At 49.1% G+C, this 21,626-nt stretch overlaps 1 long non-coding RNA gene and 1 pseudogene across 1 annotated transcript; both read right to left on the bottom strand.

Annotated features, from left to right (window-relative positions):
* Nucleotides 1-5,654: 5,654 nt before the first annotated feature.
* LOC119879245 lies at nucleotides 5,655-8,656 on the bottom strand. Its single transcript, XR_005387400.1, has 3 exons — nucleotides 8,470-8,656; nucleotides 7,353-7,479; nucleotides 5,655-6,290 (listed from the first exon to the last, which is right to left on the bottom strand). It is a non-coding gene; the product is annotated as an uncharacterized LOC119879245 (long non-coding RNA).
* A 1,914-nt stretch (nucleotides 8,657-10,570) lies between these two features.
* Nucleotides 10,571-16,941, bottom strand: LOC119879246 (annotated as a pseudogene).
* Nucleotides 16,942-21,626: the final 4,685 nt, after the last annotated feature.

The raw sequence follows: 21,626 nt of genomic DNA, 5'->3' as shown, positions 1-21,626 counted from the left end.
TTTAAAATCTGGACCCATAATCTGCTGAAATGCATTACAAAACCAAGCACGGACACAGGAAAAACTCACCTGGGATTCATTCATTTCTTTTTTTTTTTTTTTTTTTTTTTTTTTTTTTTTTTTTAAATTTTTTTATTTAATCTTTATTTAGTATGATAGTCCAGAGAGAGAGAGAGAGAGGCAGAGACACAGGCAGAGGGAGAGCAGGCGCTCCATGCACCAGGAGCCCGACGTGGGATTCGATCCCGGGTCTCCAGGATCGCACCCTGGGCCAAAGGCAGGCGCCAAACCGCTGCGCCACCCAGGGATCCCGGATTCATTCATTTTCTGCTGCTCTTGGAAAACCATAGACTGTTAACGGTGGACCTGGGGAAGAAGAAGAAATGATAGAAGTCACTGGTCATCCTGCATAATACCTCCAAAGAAATCTCATTCCCTGTGAACACTCAGAAGAGGCTAAAAATGTGAGAAAAGAGAAAGGTACAAGAGAATTGGGGTCCCTCCCACGGATCACGAGGTGATCAGATGCGTTACTCTTTTTCTTTTTCTTTTTAAGATTTTATTTATTTGTTTATTCACAAGAGACCCAGAGAGACAGAGAGAGAGAGACAGAGAGAGAGAGAGGGCAGAGACACAGGCAGAGGGAGAAGCAGGCTCCATGCAGGGAGCCCGACGTGGGACTCCATCCTGGATCTCCAGGATCACACCCTCCGCCGAAGGACCCGTGAAACCACTGAGCCACCCGGCTGCCCTAGATGGGTTACTCTTCATTGGTTAATATAAACATCGGCTCATTTTTCAAACCGTTTGCCTTCATTACACTAACGCTGAAAAAAACCCTCCTCTTCACGGTGCTCTCTCCGTCTTTCCTTACCTCTTCAAATGACTTAAAATCACGTATGCACAGGAACAGAAAACACCAGGTCTCTAAAGCAGGGTAAAGGTGCATCAAGGCGCACTTGTTTCCAATGCTCTCCCTTCACTGGCTTGTGCGCTAGCTACACCGAAGAACCTTTTGATCACGAAAACTAACAGGGCGGCCAGCACGCGCGCCCAGGAGCTCAGGCCCGAGAGCAAGCCCACCCACGGACCCCGTCGCCCTGGACAAGCCGCCTCCCTTCTCAGGCCCAGGCTCCTCTGTCAACCAGGCAGCCGCAGCCCGGCCCTCCTCGCACACCGGCCCTGCGCTCCACCGGCAGATGCCCCAGGGCACAACGCAGCCGGCTCCGCACACACTCCTGGGCGCTTAGAGACCCGTCTGCAGGCTGGACAGGGCGACGGCGCAGCAAGCGGGGGACGGGGCAAGGGGAGGCGGGAGCCCCTTGCGCCCCCGGGAAGCCGGGACCCCACGAGTCCCGCGTCCCGGGGAGCGCCCATCCCTCCCCGCCCGCGCGCACTCTGGCCGCCCGGAAGATCCACAACCGCCAGGAGGCCCGCGAGCGCACGACCTACCCCGTCGGGACCCGCCGAGCTGCCCCAAGGCTCGCGAGGGATCCGGGGCGGGGGCTGCTCCTCCTGCGCCTCCCGGGGCCGCCGTTCCCGGGGCGCCGGCTCTGGAACTAGCGCGCAAACTCACTTCGGGCCGACCACCCTCCGGGGCCCCAAACGGCCGCCTGACGCCTCGCCGTCCTGCGGCCGCAAACCGGCCGGACCCGGGCCCCGCCGCCGCCGCCGCCGCCGCCGCCACTCGACCGCCCGGCTCCTCCGGCCCAGGCCCGCGGGCTCCGGGGCTCGCGCTGGGGGGATCCCGCTCGCGCCTCCGCCCGGCCCCGCGGACCCGCGCCCGCTGGGTGCCGGCCCGGCCGGACGGCGGACAGCCCCGCGGGTACCGGGGAATCCTCGGCCGCCGGAGGCCAAAGCCTGGGAACCGCGGCGAGCGGTGACCTGCGCACGCACAGGAAGCGAGAGCAGCGCGGCCGCACTGCGCCTGCGCCAACACGCCACAGGCCGAGCTGCACATGCGCACCACGGCGCCGGCGTGCGGCCCGGGTCCTGCGGGAGCCCCCTGGGGGAGCGGCACAAACACCCGGACTCTGTTTCCCGGGAGTCCAAGCGCCCACACGCTAGGGGACGTCTCGAAAGTCTCCACCTCCTCGGGTGGGTAAGAAGCACCGTGCTCAGAGGATTGACCATCCGGACCTACTGCCCGATGTCCCAGTCGTCTTCGCTCCCGTGAGGAATCGAGGAGACGTGTCGCTTCTAGCAGCGGCTGTGCCTGCGTCCTGGATCCCTGGTCCTTTCCTTGCCCTGAGGTCTGTCTGTCGGCTTGGCACGGAGACTTCCACAAGCAGGAGAGGACGGGGAAGGGTGCACGTGTGCACGTCACTGAACTTTGACAAGTTGCACCAACACACTGGGATACGATTACTACTCAGCGAGGACATAAGAGAGGCGCATGGTTTCTCCAAGAAAGGAGAAGCAAATAGAAAAGGTAGCTTGTCCAAGTTGCACAACGAATGCAAAGTACAGACTGTGGAACAACCGGGTTTCACACACACACAAACCCGAACCATATCCCTGGGAATTTGCCCGTCCGACGAATTAAATGTCTGTTAGGTTAAAGTGCCATGTTTTGACGAGGAGGTCCTAAGGACAAGGATTGAGCAGTATTTTGGGGGAGATTATATAACGGCGCGCCTGGCCAAGTGCTTCTTCGACGCCGCGGGGTGGTGGAGATTAAAAGGAGAATCTCCCGGTCGCCTGGGTGGCTCAGCAGTTGAGCGTCTGCCTTGGGCTCAGGCGGTGATGCCCAGGTCCAGGGTGGAGTCCCGCATCGGGCTCCCTGCAGGGGGCCTGCTTCTCCCTCTGCCTGCCTCTCTGCCTCTCTCTGTGTCTCTCAGGAGTAAATAAATCTTAAAAAAAAAAACAAAAAACAAAACCTTCAAAAAACCTTCTCCTGCCATCCAGAAAATCCTCTCCACAAATATAGAAAGAAGAGAACGATTGTTATGTTGGTTTAAACGATTTATTTGAGAGAGAGAGGGGGAGAGAGAGGGCGTGAGAGCAGGGGGAGGGGCAGAGGGAGAAGAAGAGAGAATCCCCAGCTGACTCCAGGCTCAGCCAGCAGCCCCACGGAGGGCTTCATTCCACAACCCTGACATCCGGACCTGAGCCCAAACCAAGAGGCAGCTGCTTACCTGGCTAAGCCACCCAGGCCCCCCATCCTACCGTTAAATAACCTTTAAACCAGACTGTGTCGCACATCACAGGCAAACCACTAACAAGTTTGCAAGGAGAACCCGGAGACTTGTCTTTCCTTGTAGCTCAGCCCATAGTTCTCATCCTAAGTGGTAAACCTGTTTCACACCTACAGGACTCGTCAGCACCATTTGCTATGCATTTTTTCATAGTTCATCCTAAATTCACCTGGTAATCGGGGTGCTGGTCCATCCTAGTTGTCTCTGTGTGAAGGAGGAGAAAAAGTTCTTACCTTTCTCTGTCAAGCAGGTAGTTTACAGCTCATAGCAAGATGCCTAGAGACCATGCTTACCCCCTCCCGGAGACACAGAGGGACACTATCTTCCTTGAGGTTTACAGGTCAAAGAGATGGCTCCCAGGCCCTTAAGAACAACCTTCCTGGGTTGTAATGTGGGCAATACAATTGTTCAGCTTCAAACGATATTTAGATACATATGAGATCAACAGAGGAAGTATTTATATTACAAGTTTACTCAGGTAATGCTTTTATCTTTTTAAAAGATTTCATATTCCTGAGACACACAGAGAGAGGGGAAGAACATAGGCAACTGGAGAAGCAGGCTGCCTGTAGGGGGCCTGTTGTCGTGTTGTGGGACTCCATCCCAAGACCCCAGGATCACACCTGAGCCAAAGACACCCGCTCAACCAGAGCCACTCAGGTGCCCCACTAACACTCTTATGTTTTTGTGGGTTTTTTTTAAGATTTTATTCATTTGTTCAAGAGAGACACAGAGAGAGAGAGAGGCACAGACACAGGCAGAGGAAGAAGCAAGCCCCCGGCAGAGAGCCTGATGCAGGACATGATTCCAGGAGCCCGGGATCACGACCTGAGCCTAAGGCAGATGCTCAACGACCGAACCACCCACGGCCCCCCCCCGTAAATCTCTTCTAAAAAGTAACAGTAAGTACTCTTTTATACCAATGAACGGGCACATAACCCATTCCCGATTTCCCTTAGCCGAGCTGCTGCATCAAACTAATCCCTCACAAAGGGTGTGCTTCTCCCGAAGCTGCCGATGGCAGTGGCAGTGTAGCCAGGAGCAGTCTTGCCCAGCTCTTGCTGCTAGGAAGTGTGGCTGGTGCCGGAATGCTCACCGAAGGAGTGCTGCAGTTGGAGCCAGGCGGTCACACCTCCCCTGGGCCTGAGCCTAGAAGATCTCCAGGCACATCCCTTCCATATCCTTTTCCGTATTCAGCAGGTAAAGGACAGAAGGTGCGCTGAGCACGTCGGTGAAGACAGGCAGAACCCCAGTCCCCTGGGTCCTGGCCTTCAGCCCCTGCTCCCCCCCCACCACCCCAGTGCACTGCCTGGCTCAGCTGAAGACCGGGACACCCTCCCACCTCTCCCCTCTGGCTCTCTGCCTGTGAACTCTGGCTGCCGTGCCCCTCCCCGTGAACATCCTACTGCGTTCCTGCAACTGACACACGTTGGGCTGCCCCACAACCTCAGCCCCCTACCTCGGCCTCAATACTCTCTGGGCACTGAAATGGACACTCTTTTTTTTTTTTTTTTTAATTTTTATTATTTATGATAGTCACAGAGAGAGAAAGAGAGGCAGAGACACAGGCAGAGAGAAGCAGGCTCCATGCACCAGGAGCCGATGTGGGAATCGATCCTGGGTCTCCAGGATCGCGCCCTAGGCCAAAGGCAGGCGCCAAACCGCTGCGCCACCCAGGGATCCCTGAACTGGACACTCTTAAGGCTCACCCTTCACTCCAGATAGCTAAAATCTGTCATTTCATATTTTCATCTATCTCCTCCTTCTAGAAACCTATTTAACCTGGGAGGGCAAATCTTCACCTCGTGTGTCCGTCTGGGCCAGAAGCAGCAGACCTGCATCATTTCATATTGTTTAAAATCTCTTCATTCATTAGTATTTAAAATAAAAAGTTTTCTCTTTCTGTATTTGGAAAAAACACAAATATTTCTCCCAATTTATCATCAAGCTTTATTTCTTTCTTTCTTTCTTTCTTTCTTTTTCTTCTTTCTTTCTTTCTTCTTTCTTCTTTCTTTCATTCATGAGAGATGCACACAGAGAGGCAGAGACACAGGTGGAGGGAGAAGCTGGCTCCCCCAGGGGAGTCCGACGGGGGCCAATCTGGATCTCAGGACCCCAGGACCATGCCCTGGCCAGAAGGCAGAGACCCAACTAAAAAGCCACCCAGGCGACCCAAGTCATTGATCTTTTTAACCTAATGTTTTACTTTATTTTCTGTCATATGGATATTGTTTCTGTGTTCAAATCGTTCACTTCCTCTTCATACTTTTCATCTGTTTAGACACTGTCTTTTTTTTTTTTTTTTTTTTTTTAATTTTTATTCATTTATGATAGAGAGAGAGGCGCAGAGACACAGGCAGAGGGAGAAGCAGGCTCCATGCACCGGGAGCCCGACGTGGGATTCGATCCCGGGACTCCGGGATCACGCCCTGGGCCAAATGCAGGCGCCAAACCGCTGCGCCACCCAGGGATCCCTAGACACTGTCTTTGAAGAAGCCTTTCCCACCCTTAATTTCCTAAGTAGTTGCCTCGGTTTGCTCCCGTTTATTTTTCTCTCTTTAATGCATCAGTTTTATTAAGCTAACTGACACCCATCTTCAAGATTTGTAAATCATTCTTCTCTTGAAGTCTTTCCACCATGTTTTCCAAAATGAACAGTCACCTTGACCAGGAAATGCCAGAGGCTAAGAAAGCTCAAGGTTCTAATCTGTGTGAAAGAACCCATTCTTCTTTGAAGCCTCCCGACATGGACGCGTCTTGCTTTGGGGAAAGGGGCAGCAGAAGTATCAGGAAAGTGACTGTCAAATCTGAATTCCCTCTTCTTCAAAAATACTGTGTGGATCTGCCTACAGGGAAGCTGTAACAAAGTAAGACAAACCAGGCAGCTTTCAGGCTGTCACGACAAACGTACATTCTCTCACTGTTCTGGAGGCTGGGAGTCTGAGATTCAGGTGTGGGCAGGGCTGGTTCCTTCTGAGTGCTGTGGGGGAGGGGCTGTTGCATCCTCCCGCCCTGGCTGGTAGATGTCAGTCTTCTCTCCCTGTGTCATCCCATTCTCTTCTCTGTACTTGGATGTTTGCGTCCAAATTTTCCCTTTAAAAAAAAAAAAAAAAGTTATGCATTCATTTTACAAAGAGAGGACAAGCAAGCCAGGGGAGGGGCAAACGGGGGGGGGGCAGGGAAAGGGAAAGAGAAAGAGAGAGAGAGAGAGAGAGGAGAGAGAAGCACCCCTCTCGGGTGTGGAACAGACACCTCTCTGGGGCTTGATGTGGGGCTCAATCTAACAACCTTGAGAGCAGGGCCTGGACCAAAATCGAGTTGGATGCTCAACGAACTGCGCCCCCCAACCCCCCCCTCAATTTTCCCTTCATAAAGGACAGCATGCTACAGACCCCACTTTACCTTGGTTTCTTCCATAAGGACCCCACCACTAAATACAATCACATTCTGAGGTACCAGGGCGTGGTACACATGAATGGGGTGGTGGGGGTGCGAGGGGGCACACAATTGAACCCTAGCATTTGTACACCTGGTCATGTCAAATTGGCTCTCTCACTGTCTTGGTTATGCTGTAAGGGAAGAGCGCTTACACATTATCTTATCTAAGTATTTTAGTTTACAGGTGAAGAAACGGGGGCCTGGAAGAAGGATTTGCCTAGGGGCACAGGCTGCTTTGTAACAAAACCATATCGTTCCCACCTCCCCACCACCCCCATCTTTTAGCCAGGTATTCTATCTCCTGCTTTATGTCCTCCAGATTGTCTATCCTCAGGAGTCTGGGCAGACAGAGAAGGGGACAGAGTGAATAGGTTACAGGATTTGAATCAAAACAGCTGAAGTGAATCCTGGGGTCCGCTTTGGTCTTTTGGGTTTCACAATCCTTGTTTCCAGAAAACAAATCCTAGTACCCTGCTCTCTCAACGCAGCAAAGAAAAGGAGGAGACATTCCTCCTGCAAATGTCTTATAAAGGATAGATCTTTGATTGAAAACAAGATTTGCAAACCAACATGGGCAAATTGGTAAGTAGACACCATTTCAGAACATTTCAAAGAGGCGATAATAACAGACGATACACCTTAACCTGACTTTGGGACCCACCAAGTATATGTCAGCCAGGGTGCAGGGGAGTATAAAAGTCAAAGACTAAGATTTACCTTTAACACTGAGCTTCAGACACCAGATCTTCGAAGTCGGTATCCAGAACCTCTTCCCGTCTCCCCATCCCAGAATTCTGTTCTGTGAGTTAGCACTGCAAGCCGTCTTCCTAGGGTGTCTCTAGGTCTTAAGGGTCACAGAAGGGAAACACAGAAACCATTACTCACTAGAGAATGACAGGCCAGGGTGAGCAGCCCTGGCTAGCTGTGACTTAGTGGAGAGGGCAGGTGTTGTTGTTGTGTGATTTTTTTTTTTCCTTGAGTTTTCATTCATTTATTTGAATGAGAGAGAGAGTAGAGAGAGAACACAGGCAGCGGGGAGAGAGGAAAGCAGGCGCCCCATGAGCAGGGAGCCTGATATGGGGCTTCAATGGGTGCAGACTTCCAGTTTGAGGGAAGATGACCAAGTTCTAGAGACGGAAGTTGCTGATGGCAGCACAACAACGCAAATGTGCTTAAGGCCACTTAATGATACGCTCACCAGTGATTAAAATGCTGTATTTTATGTTGTGTTATTTTATCACCAAAGAAGGAAGAGCAAGCAAGACTCAGATGCCCAGGTGAAAAGCAGAGGAAGGAGGTACGAGGTGTGGAAGAAGCTTCCCCTGATACCACAGGACAGCCAGTCAGTTATTTTGTGACTGCATCTGTGCTCCTGGGGGCTTCCCACCTTCTCAATAAAACAGATTCTGCCTCCAATTGGAGGTTTTTCCACTCAGCCTTTGTGGGCACGTCACAGTTTATTCATAGGATACACAAGGAGTAGTGAAATTCCTAGGTCAAGGGTAATACACATGCTCAAAATTTTACATGCAAGCTAGAGCTGATTAACTGCAATCAAGGGGCAGGTTTTGGGTGATCCATGGACTTCTGAAGTCGGGGACAGCATCTGATGTGTGTGGGAGCACACGTACAATTTTCTAGGAGTAGGCTCTCAAAATACCTCTCGGGCTCAGGGACACCGGAGAGTAGAGCATGAACGCTCCCCCAACACAGCATCAGTAAAACAAGTGAGAGAGCTCTGCCAAATTAAGCGACGTAAACTAACTTTTCAATCCAACAAGTCCATGTGCCTGGACCTTCCCTACATACTTATTTCACTCTTGTAAGATCTTACCTTCCCTCGTCTGTTTCCTCCCTCTGCTGCCAGACTGCACCGTGAAACAGGAATAGAAGGATGCAGAGAGCCCCGCATCTGCTGGAGAGGAGTAGAGTGATCCAGACACCCCGAGGACAGTTTTGGAGGACGGTTGCAGGCTGGATCGGCGACATGAGATAGCCTTGATCCTGAACTCCAGAAGTGGACCTCGTCTCGCAGTTGCAAAACTGGTGGCATCACGATTTCAACTTCAAGCTCTGTTACAAAGCAATATTCAAATGACAGCATAGTACTGGCACAAAAACAGACACATAGATCAATGGAACAGAATAGAGAATGTAGAAATGGACCTTCAACTAATCTTCGACAAGGCAGGAAAAATATCCTGTGGAAAAAAGACAGTCTCTTTAACAAACGGTGCTGTGAAAATCGGACAGCCACATGCAGAAGAATGAAAGTGGACCATTTCCTCACACCATACACAGAAATAGACTCAAAGTGGATGAAAGACCTAACTATGAGTCAGGTGTCGATCAAAATGCTAGAGGAGAACACAGGCAGCAAACTCTGTGACGTCTGCTGCAGCAACGTCTTACGACACGTGTCTCCAAAGGCAAGGGAAACAACGGCAAAAATGAACTATTGGGACTCCATGAATATTGAAAGCTTTTGCCCAGCAAAGGAAACAGTCGAGGAAACCAAAAGATACCCAACACAATGGGAGAAGATATGTGCAAATGACATATCAGATAAAGGGCTAGTATCCAAGATCTATAAAGAACTTCTCAAACTCAATACCCAAAGAACAAATAATCCAACAAGAAATGGGGAGAAGAAAAAAAAGGTGCTCAGCAGTTGAGCACCTGCCTTTGGTTCAGGTCATGATTCCAGAGTCCTGGGATTGAGTCCCACATCAGGCTCCCTGCGAGGAGCCTGCTTCTCCCGCTGCCTGTGTCTCTCCCTCTCTCTCTGTGTCCCTCATGAATAAATAAACAAAATATTTTTAAAACTCAAATGGGCAGAAGACATGAACAGACATTCCGCCAAAGAGGACATACAAATGGCCGACAGACACATGAGACTACGCTCCACATGCCTTGGCATCAGGGGAATAGAAATCAAACTACACTGAGATACCACCTCACACAAGTCAGAGTGGCTAAAATTGACAAGTCAGGAAATGATAGACGTTGGCAAGGATGTGGAGAAAGGGGGACCCTTGTACACTGTTGGTGGTAACGTAAGCTAGTGTAGCTACTCTGGAGGTTCCTCAGAAAGTTCCAAATAGACCTACCGTATGACCTGGCATTTGCACTACTGGGTATTTACTCCAAAGACACAAGTGTAGTGATGCAGAGGGGCATCTGCACCCCAATGTTCATAGCAGCAATGTCCACAGGAGCCAAACTATGGAAAGAGCCCGGATGTCTACAACAGATGAATGGATCAAGAGGACGTAGTGTGTGTGTGTGTGTGTGTGTGTGTGTGTGTGTGTGTGTTTGTAATGGAATATTACTCATCCATCAAAACGTGAAGTCTTGCCATTTACAGCAACATGGATGGAACTAGAGGCTATTCCACTAAGCGAAAAAAATCATCGAAAGACAATTATCATATGATTTCACTTAAACATGGAATTTAAGAAACAAAGAAGAGGAGCATAGGAGAAAGAGGAAAAATACAAGACGATATCAGAGAGAGACACAAACCATAAGTGACTCTTAATCATAGGCAACAAATGGAGGGTCGCTGGAAGAGAGGGGAGTGGGGGAATAGGACGACTCTGTGACGGACATTCAGGAGGGACATTAAGGAGGGACTGGGTGTTACATGAGGCTGATAAATCACTGACCTCTACCTTTGTAACCAATAATCCATCATATGTTAATTAATTGAAGTGTTTGTTTTTTAAAAAGAAGAAGAATATGGAGGCCGTGTCCTCTTGAAGAGAAATCAGCACTATCCACCTTAATCTAAAATAAATTCTTGACACATAGTCGTAAATATTAAAAAAAAAAAGGAAAGGAAAAGAAAAACGTGGCTAAATGACCACATCCCCATTAAGCGACAGTATCATTGAACAGTGAACAGATGAGACTGTTGTGATGACCACAAACATCATGAAGGGAAGAAGACATCTCTTTATTATGATTCCCCGAGAGACACCTTTCAGTGTCCTCTTTAATAACCTAAAATAACATACAAACATGTCATCAAGGCAAGTTAAAAAATGACACCTGGTTCTCACAGTTTAATAACGAAGACTATCAAACAAACATTTACAGTTAGAAGAACATGAGGGAACTAACCCGTCTGGTTATAAGTATAACTGATGTATTATATAAGTATAATAAAAACAAAACCTATCCAGAATATGTAAACAAAGTTATAGTTATGCAGCAGCTGAAATCTCATCACAAAACTACGTTGGAACAGCATGTGTTGGAAACTATGACTGTTTCAGAACTATTTAAAATAAATACGTAAATAAAAACTAGAGAAACAAGTATAATCTAAGGGCAACATTTTCAAAATGAACAACTGAAATTCCTGACGTATGTTTGGCTGTCACAATCCTTTGGGTTCTAATTTTATATTTTTGAGGTAATTTCCTCCTCACCTTTGTCCCAGTGCATGAAAAATGGGACCTCCAACCTCTACCTCAGCAGAGATTCAAATTAAGTAATGTGAAATATTTGATGGTGGCCCAGGAGGGGATGGACGTGAAAAAACCCTGGTTTCTTTTTGTCTCTCCATGGACTCCTCCATGGACTCCCAGCTCCTAGGAGTACAACACGATAACTCCATTGAGCTCGTTCTGGAAGGTCCTGGGTTCTTCTAGATTATCTGTGAAAGAAACTCCTGTGTTCCTGACTTCCTACCGAAAACGTGCGTCTCCCCGGGGCTCAGGGATCTGCAATTGAGAAAGAGAGGAAGGACGTCAGATTGTAAGGAGGCAACTCTCCAGATATAGAGATTATTCACCTTCTCAGTCCATTGTAATCAGAGTTGAGACGAATTTATAAGTCCACTTTATCCCTAATCATTCGTTCTAAACCCCAGTTCATTTTCAAGTATGACTTTTGGACTTTGGTGATCCTGGCTCCAAAAACTTCTTCATGTACCTAAGAACAGGCCCAGTCATCTACTTTATAGCCAGGGCTCTAGGTGATTCTGTTCAGGGACCAAAACAAACAACCTTGAGAGGATGTTGCTTTAGACTGGACACTCACCTTGGTCCTTTTGTGCTACTTAGAGTCTGAACTAATCACCATACCGCAAACATCACTCACACATCAACATCATGAACCATGAGTCCAGATGCCTAATCCCCCATTCTAACCCTACATCCCGATGTTCAACCATAACACCTAGTCCTAAAGTTGGTCAGTGCTATGTGGTCTGAATGTTTGTATCCCACACGCACACCCCAATCATATATTGAGATCCTAACCCACAAGGTGATGGTGCTAGATGGGGCCACTGGGATGATTAGGGCATGGGTGGGGCCCTCTTGAATGGGATTAGTGCTCTGATAAAAGAGACCCCAGTGACCTGGCTCTCCCCTTCCACCATGTGAGGACACAGCCAGAAGGTGGCAATCTGCAACCCAGGAAAGGTCTGACCAACCCAGTAAAGGTTCTGACACTCTGATCGCAGACTTGTCCCCTCCAAATTGTGAGAAATAAATGTCTGTTGTTCATAAGCCATCCATCCACTCTGTAGTCCTCTGATGTAGGAGCCTAAATGGACTAACAGAGCTATAGTTCACATGAGTTAAACCCAATCTTTACTTAATCCTCTACCCAAATCTATAAGTTTATGTGTCGATCACAATAAGCCATGCTGAAACTATTATTTCTTAAGCTTCACTTGTTCTGACAAACTTCCTTGACCAAAAACCTGAGGGGAAAGGTATAATTGAACAAAATGGGACACTGGTCCGGAAGCAGGCAGGGAACATGAAAAATGCACAGGCAATCTGGCCGTAAGCAATGTGCTTGAAAGGAAATTTGGATGAAAGCATAACTAGACATAATTTCTTTTGTATTACTAGATAGGTCGACTCTTCCATCAAATATCCTACTGTTAGACATGTACTTTGTTGTAAATAAGTCCCTGTGGTTGATACCTGTGAGGGATGAAAGGCCAAAAATGAATTAGAAAGTCTGGGGATCCCCGGGTGGCTCAGCGGTTTGGCGCCTGCCTTCGGCCCAGGGCATGATCCTGGAGTCCCACATCAGGCTCCCTGCGTGGAGCCTGCTTCTCCCTCTGCCTATGTCTCTGCCTCTATCTCTCTGTCTCTCTCTCTGTCTCTCTCTCTTTCTCTGTGTCTGTGTCTCTCATGAATAGATAAATAAATTTTTTTCCTAAGATTTTTACTTATTTATTCATGAGAGGCACAGAGAGAGAGAGGCAGGCAGAGACCCAGGCAGAGGGAGAAGCAGGCTCCACGCAGGGAGCCCGACGCGGACTGGATCCCGGGTCTTCAGGAGCACACCCCGGGATGCAAGCGACACTAAACCGCTGCGCCACCGCGGCTGCCCGCCACCGCGGCTGCCCTGGATAATAAACTCTTAAAAAAGAAAGAAAGAAAGTGAATACACATTTATGGAATCAATTGAAAACTTACTCACTTTCCACAGAAAATCAACATTTCATGAAAGCTATCATTTGGGCCCCATTGCCGTGAATGGAATTATTTCAGCCATGCCTCTGTGACAAACTGGTTTCCCCTAGTCTGGCCCCCACACATCTCCCTGAGGTCATGCCTATGTGTGGTTGTGAGCATGTGGCTGGGACCTGAGTCAGCGTCTGGCTGCGTGGCTGCTCGACTTTACAGTGTGTGGGAAGGCTCATGTGTGGGGCAGGGGAGAGGAGCGTGGTCTAGCAATTGGATTCCTCAGATTTCCTCAATACACAATAAGTCATGGTGCCTGGACCCGTGAGGACACAGACGTACCTCCCCTCAGGCCGATGACCTCGGGCCTCCATGGTCCCTCTAGGGTATGAGGGTGCGATCTCGCCCCCACACACAGATCTGGATCGAAAGCCTGGATCTGGAAGACAAAGAGATCCCTGAGAAGACAACCTCCAGGGACTCCCCCTCCCTCCCACTCTGCAGTCTCGTCCTGAATCCCATGTCCCTCCACGTCCCCCCCCCTTCCATTGTCCCACCCCAAATCCCCACAGCCCACCCACCTCCTCGCACTCTTCCCTGGACACCCTGGTCCTCCATCCCATGGATCGGATGAATTGCAATCGCAGTTTGTGGAACAAGGGACGCTGGGAACGGTTCTTCCCATAAAGGAATGAAAAGATGGCTTGTTTGGGGGCCTGGTTGTCCTCTTCCATATCATTGGCCAGGTAGCTGGAGAAAGACATGAGGTTGCTGGTCAGGAGGAGCAGGACAGGAAGGACCCCCCACCTGAGCTCAGCTTCCCAGAAAAGATGCAGTCGGCTTCCTACCCAGCGTCGTAGAGCGCCCCCCAGTCATCAAGAAGGCACGGCTGGGCAGAGACTTCTCCCGCTTTGAGGAGAAAGACAACTCACCCAGAAGCTTGAGGGCATATGCTGCTCTGTTTTCCCATCCCTGAGCCCACCCCCTTCCCTTCAGCCTGTCTGTGCACACCCCTGTCGCCCTGTGGAGCAGGGGCATGTATACAGCTCCTGCTCTATTTCTGTAGTCCTGGCTTTCCTCCCAAATGACTAATATAGGACTGGGTTCATGTAGGTGCAGTAATTCAACATGCACTTGTTTCTCTCTTCCCATCGCCTCATGGTCCCTGGCACATCAGATGTACTTTGTAAGTTTTTGTTGAATGAATAAATGAATGCTTTCTCTCACGGTCAAGGGCAATACTGATTACCTCCTCGTAGACCCGACCTAACTTAAACATTTGCAAAATGTAAGGAATTGTCTGAGTGTTTTTGAGAGCCTGGTAATATTTTGACAAGACCTGCCTCAACAGGTGTCTCGTGTAATGGGATTGGGGAAGGGGGGAAAGGGGCAGAAGAGGGTAGTGAATGAGAAATAACGGTGGTCCAAAATGCCCATGAGACTAGAATTTTAACAGAAGTGCTACTAGGGTGCAGAAGTCAGGGAGGTTAGGGGGGCATCTGAAGATTTTGGGGTTGGAATCAATCTTGAGGAAAGGTCGTTTTCTTCAGGGAGACGTGCAAAATCACCTAGACAGGAAACACAGTACAGAAACGGAGGGAAGGGTCCTTGGAAGGATGAAACACGAAGAGGGTGCACAAGTTGGACGGAGACGAGGGGGTTGGAGCTAAGCTGGAAACTCTGACCTTGACCACTAGCACCCCTGGCCCATGAGATTGTTATGGAGCGCAGAGCAGGAGACGATGCTTTGGAAAGACTTCAGGCATATAGCACCCACTGGCTTGGGACGGATTTGTAAGAAACACCAGCGGGAGCCTTTACGACAGATCTGTGCTATGTCTTGAGGCTGAATTGAGGCATTTGTGCTGGGAATGCAGAGGAGGAGGACAGTTATGCTTGGTATTGCCATGGGAAGAAGACAGATCTCAAGGATCAGAACTGGCTGCTGCTTGAGCCTAGTTGCTTGGGGCAAGGCAGCGTCTGTTCTTTCCTTCACTCCTCTTTGGAGAGTTTTTTTTCCTTCTCTTCAGGGGGTCTCTTAGCTGATGTTAGGGGCATTTGTGTTTGCAAATAGTATAAAAAACCCCTATACTCTAATTCTACTGTTTTTATACACAGACTAAACAGCTCAAAAAAAAAAAAAAAGATAAATGAATAAATAAATAAAACCCGCAAGATTTAAAGAGTTACAAACAGGTTGAAAAAAAGAGCCGAAAGATCAGAGTCCCACTTCTGCCCTCCTTCCTCCCAGGTTATTGACTACTGCTGATGGATGAGGCGAAATACTCACAGTGCCAGGAAGAAATGAATTCGCTGGTACTGCCAGGAGAAGAGACCAGCGCGGCTAAAATAGGCGATGACCATGGACAAGAGATACTGGCGGAAAGAGGAGAAAAGCCGTCATAGAAGGGTCCCATCCTGGGAGAGGAAGACCAGTGAGGTGAGGGGACAGGAGGCTGGAGCAGGTGGTGCCTCTTTGACATGTTGGGTGAACCTGCTTCTTTGGTGTCAGACAGTTGGTTACAAACTGGGGAAGGCAAGGGAAGAGTTTCAGGTGCTCCCAGGACGGGAGGTTGTGCTGGTTTGAGGGCTTGTGTTTAGGACAGCCAGCTTCAGGAGGGTCTTTGATAAGCTGGAGCCAAAGGAAGCCCCCCAAGAGCAGAGAGGCAAAGGGACTTAAGGTAGCAACAGCCAGAGGGGCACACCTGGTGCTCAGGGTCCCAGGGATTCTGCAAAAGCCACGAGGTCCCCGACCAGAAGTCTTGTTAGGCATGAGGTTGGAGAGAGGGTTGGAGGAGGCTTTCCCCTGCCCCAGGACAGGTGTTGGAGCAAGAGTCTATCTTAGTGGAGAACACAATACCTTGTCGGATACTCTCAGATCTTTGTCCCAGGCCAGAAATCTTTTAATGACAGGATCCTCTGTGAAAAGAGGGCAGATGTCTGTCAAGTTGGCAACTGGAATGGGGTTACTGTGGGAACGTTTCCAGAGCAAAGAGAACAGTACCCTCCCCTGGGGACAGTTTCAGGATGTAGCCAAGGGTGAGGCTTGATGGGCAGAGGGGAGAAAAGACCATGGGACTGGCCAAGAAAGTTGGCGGCTCCCCTTGGTCGGGTGACTGAGAGAGAGGCAGGTGTCAGCAGTGCATCTGCAGGATGGGATCTGAAGTAAGTAGTGATGCTGTCTCATCATGCATGGATGTGCCACTGCAGAGACCATAACATCATCCGCTGTCATTTTCTTCATTCCACAGTGGCATCGGGGTACAAAGATGGCCTGTCCTCCCCCTCCCCCGCCCCTGCCCCGACACAGCCGAAGGCACTTAGATTCAAAAGCCAGTAAGCGCTAAGATGTCTCAGGAGTGCAACTGCAGCTAAGCTTTCTCATCCCTCTGGTCATTTTAAGTGTCCCCGATGAGGGGTCAGTATGGAGTCCTCCAAGGATGGAGAGAGAGAGCTCAGCGACCTGCAAAGAATTATTTTCCATTGGAAAAGCGTCGCCGTTGGAAGTTCTGGTGTTTTCAGGAAAAAAGAATAAGGTTGGAGGGTGCTGTTCCTACCGAGCAGCCTGTTGAACGCCTCGTGGTGCTCAGGGAGCACTGAAGATAGCCGCTGTCTCTTCAGCTTCATCTTGAGGCCACTCAGTGTCTCCACCACCCAGATGTCGTTGGCCTCAGGGGGCTGTCTCCTCATCGGATTCGATGTCTCTCTTCCTTCCGCGGGACTGAGGCAAGGGGCAGGGGTCTACAAAGGGGGCTGAGTGAAGAAACCAGGCTACAGTACAAAGCTTCTTCTGTCTTTGGAATTCAGCCACGCTTTCCACACCCCCAAACCCAAACTCCCTCTTCATTTCTCTGTGGCCTCATAGATGATTGGCCTCATCCAAAACCACCTTTCATCTTTGTCCTTCATTCATATGCATTTGCCCCCATTCATCTTTGCCACTGTTTCATACCCCCCACCACGCCCTCAAAACTCTTCCTCGTAGATCATTTCTCCCATGAGGATAATGGGATAATTTCCTGTCTTCCTTTATCTCCTCTTTGGATGTCATCTCCTAACCCTCCTTCCTTGCTTCCTGGGTTTTCCTTCCAGTGCGATACCCTTGTCCCCGGCTCCCGTGCTCTCTTCTCCAACCCCTGGCTTTCTGAATCTCTCCTGTCACGTGCAGTCTAGTCAGACACACCTTCCTGGCTTCTGTACCCATTTGTACTCACTAGTCAAGCCTGTCAAGTCCCTTCTCCCTCCTGCTTCCTCACCTGATGGTCCTGGGCTTTCTTCATCTACCACGGCCTCCGGGGGGTACCCTGATGTGCTAGGCTGGGGGCTCTGGCCCTCAGACTGGGGCGGGACGGTTGACAACTGGCCATGATTCTCCCAAGCTCTTTGTGCCCTCCCAGGAGACTCAGACCCTCCTCTTCTCAACTCCCCTTCTGGCTTCTGGGTGAACCCAAGCCCTGTTATCCCTTCTCTAAGCCGGGGCCAAGCTAGGAGTATGGACATGCTCTGCGAAGATGCTCTTGTCCACCTCCGTTGCCAAGAACCATGGAGTCCAGTCTTTCCAATCAGGAAGGTCAGAAGCCTCTGATGTCATGCACCATTCCAGCCTGGCAGCCATTTTGAAGGAAGACACGTGCAACTGCGAGACCGAGGGTCCACTTCTGGAGTTCAGGATCAAGGCTATCTCATGTCGCCGATCCAGCCTGCAAACCGTCCTCCAAAACTGTCCTCGGGGTGTCTGGATCACTCTACTCCTCTCCAGCAGATGCGGGGCTCTCTGCATCCTTCTATTCTGTTTCACGGTGCAGTCTGGCAGCAGAGGGAGGAAACAGACGAGGGAAGGTAAGATCTTACAAGAGTGAAATAAGTATGTAGGGAAGGTCCAGGCACATGGACTTGTTGGATTGAAAAGTTAGTTTACGTCGCTTAATTTGGCAAGCTCTCTCACTTGTTTTTACTGATGCTGTGTTGGGGGAGCGTTCATGCTCTACTCTCCGGTGTCCCTGAGCCCGAGAGGTATTTTGAGAGCCTACTCCTAGAAAATTGTACGTGTGCTCCCACACACATCAGATGCTGTCCCCGACTTCAGAAGTCCATGGATCACCCAAAACCTGCCCCTTGATTGCAGTTAATCAGCTCTAGCTTGCATGTAAAATTTTGAGCATGTGTATTACCCTTGACCTAGGAATTTCACTACTCCTTGTGTATCCTATGAATAAACTGTGACGTGCCCACAAAGGCTGAGTGGAAAAAACCTCCAATTTGGAGGCAGAATCTGTTTTATTGAGAAGGTGGGAAGCCCCCAGGAGCACAGATGCAGTCACAAAATAACTGACTGGCTGTCCTGTGGTATCAAGGGGAAGCTTCTTCCACACCTCGTACCTCCTTCCTCTCTTTTCACCTGGGCATCTGAGTCTTGCTTGCTCTTTCCTTCTTTTGGTGATAAAATAACAACAACATAAAATACAGCATTTTAATCACTGGTGAGCGTATCATTAAGTGGCCTTAAGCACATTGCGTTGTTGTGCTGCCATCAGCAACTTCCGTCTCTAGAACTTGGTCATCTTCCCTCAAACTGGAAGTCTGCACCCATTGAAGCCCCATATCAGGCTCCCTGCTCATGGGGCGCCTGCTTTCCTCTCTCCCCGCTGCCTGTGTTCTCTCTCTCACTCTCTCTCTCATTCAAATAAATGAATGAAAACTCAAGAAAAAAAAAAAAATCACACAACAACAAACACCTGCCCTCTCCACTAAGTCACAGCTAGCCAGGGGCTGCTCACCCTGGCCTGTCATTCTCTAGTGAGTAATGGTTTCTTCTGTGTTTTCCCTTCTGTGACCCTTAAGACCTAGAGACACCCTAGGAAGACGGCTTGCAGTGCTAACTCACAGAACAGAATTCTGGGATGGGGAGACGGGAAGAGGTTCTGGATACCGACTTCGAAGATCTGGTGTCTGAAGCTCAGTGTTTAAAGGTAAATCTTAGTCTTTGACTTTTATACTCCCCTGCACCCTGGCTGACATATACTTGGTGGGTCCCAAAGTCAGGTTAAGGTGTATCGTCTGTTATTATCGCCTCTTTGAAATGTTCTGAAATGGTGTCTACTTACCAATTTGCCCATGTTGGTTTGGCAAATCTTGTTTTCAATCAAAGATCTATCCTTTATAAGACATTTGCAGGAGGAATGTGTCCTCCTTTTCTTTGCTGCGTTGAGAGAGCAGGGTACTAGGATTTGTTTTCTGGAAACAAGGATTGTGAAACCCAAAAGACCAAAGCGGACCCCAGGATTCACTTCAGCTGTTTTGATTCAAATCCTGTAACCTATTCACTCTGTCCCCTTCTCTGTCTGCCCAGACTCCTGAGGATAGACAATCTGGAGGACATAAAGCAGGAGATAGGATACCTGGCTAAAGATGGGGGTGGTGGGGAGGTGGGAACGATATGGTTTTGTTACAAAGCAGCCTGTGCCCCTAGGCAAATCCTTCCTTCTTCCAGGCCCCCCGTTTCCTTCACCTGTAAACTAAAATACTTAGATAAGATAATGTGTAAGCGCTCTTCCCTTACAGCATAACCAAGGCAGTGAGAGAGCCAATTTGACATGACCCAGGTGTACAAATGCTAGGGGTTCAATTGTGTGCCCCCTCGCAACCCCCCACCACCCCATGCATGTGTACCACGCCCTGGTACCCGTCAGAATGTGATTGTATTTAGTGGTGGGGTCCCTTATGGAAGAAACCAAGGTAAAGTGGGGTCTGTAGCATGCTGTCCTTTATGAAGGGAAAATTGAGGGGGGGGTTGGGGGGCGCAGTTCGTTGAGCATCCAACTCGATTTTGGTCCAGGTCCTGCTCTCAAGGTTGTTAGATTGAGCCCTACATCAAGCCCCAGAGAGGTGTCTGTTCCACACCCGAGAGGGGTGTCTGCTTCTCTCTCCTCTCTCTCTCTCTCTCTCTCTCTCTCTCTCTTTCCCTTTCCCTGCCCCCCCCCCCCCGTTTGCCCCTCCCCTGGCTTGCTTGTCCTCTCTTTGTAAAATGAATGCATAACTTTTTTTTTTTTTAAAGGGAAATTTGGACGCAAACATCCAAGTACAGAGAAGAGAATGGGATGACACAGGGAGAGAAGACTGACATCTACCAGCCAGGGCGGGAGGATGCAACAGCCCCTCCCCCACAGCACTCAGAAGGAACCAGCCCTGCCCACACCTGAATCTCAGACTCCCAGCCTCCAGAACAGTGAGAGAATGTATTTTTGTCGTGCCCACTCCTGAATCTCAGACTCCCAGCCTCCAGAACAGTGAGAGGATGTACGTTTGTCGTGACAGCCTGAAAGCTGCCTGGTTTGTCTTACTTTGTTACAGCTTCCCTGTAGGCAGATCCACACAGTATTTTTGAAGAAGAGGGAATTCAGATTTGACAGTCACTTTCCCTGATACTTTCTTCTGCTGCCCCTTTCCCCAAAAGCAAGACGCGTCAATGTCGGGAGGCTTCAAAGAAGAATGGGTTCTTTCACACAGATTAGAACCTTGAGCTTTCTTAGCCTCTGGCATTTTCCTGGTCAAGGTGACTGTTCATTTTGGAAAAACATGGTGGAAAGATTCAAGAGAAGAATGATTACAAATCTTGAAGATGGGTGTCAGTTAGCTTAATAAAACTGATGCATTAAAGAGAGAAAAATAAACGGGAGCAAACCGAGGCAACTACTTAGGAAATTAAGGGTGGGAAAGGCTTCTTCAAAGACAGTGTCTAAACAGATGAAAAGTATGAAGAGGAAGTGAACGATTTGAAACACAGAAACAATATCCATATGACAGAAAATAAAGTAAAACATTAGGTTAAAAAGATCAATGACTTGGGTCGCCTGGGTGGCTTTTTAGTTGGGTCTCTGCTTCTGGCCATGGCATGGTCCTGGGGTCCTAGATCCAGATTGGCCCCGTCGACTCCCCCTGGGGGAGCCAGCTTCTCCCTCCACCTGTGTCTCCTGCCTCTCTGTGGGCATCTCTCATGAATGAATGAAAGAAAGAAAGAAAGAAAGAAGAAAGAAGAAAGAAAGAAAGAAAGAAGAAAGAAAGAAAGAAGACAGAAGAACAAGAAGAAAGAAAGAAAGAAAGAAAGACAGAAAATAAAGAAAGAAAGCCAAAGAATGAATGAATAAATAAAGCTCGCATGATAAATTGGGGTAAATATTGTTGTTTTTTCCAAATACAGAAGGAGAAAACTTTTTTATTTTAATACTAATGAATGAAGAGTATTTTAAAAACAATATGAAATGATGCAGGTCTGCTGCTTCTGGGCCCAGACGGACCACACGAGGTGAAGATTTGCCCTCCCAGGTTAAATAGGTTTCTAGAAGGAGGAGATAGATGAAATATGAAATGACAGATTTGAGCTATCTGGAGTGAAGGGTGAGCCTTAAGAGTGTCCAGTTCAGGGATCCCTGGGTGGCGCAGCGGTTTGGGCGCCTGCCTTTGGCCTAGGGCGCGATCCTGGAGACCCAGGATCGATTCCCACATCGGCTCCTGGTGCATGGAGCCTGCTTCTCTCTGCCTGTGTCTCTGCCTCTCT

This window comes from Canis lupus, unplaced genomic scaffold (assembly GCF_011100685.1).
Source record: "Canis lupus familiaris isolate Mischka breed German Shepherd unplaced genomic scaffold, alternate assembly UU_Cfam_GSD_1.0 chrUn_S481H642, whole genome shotgun sequence".
NCBI classification, from domain to species: domain Eukaryota; kingdom Metazoa; phylum Chordata; class Mammalia; order Carnivora; family Canidae; genus Canis; species Canis lupus.
The sequence above is the reverse complement of the archived record's forward strand: the minus strand, read 5'-3'. Positions and strand labels throughout refer to the sequence as shown.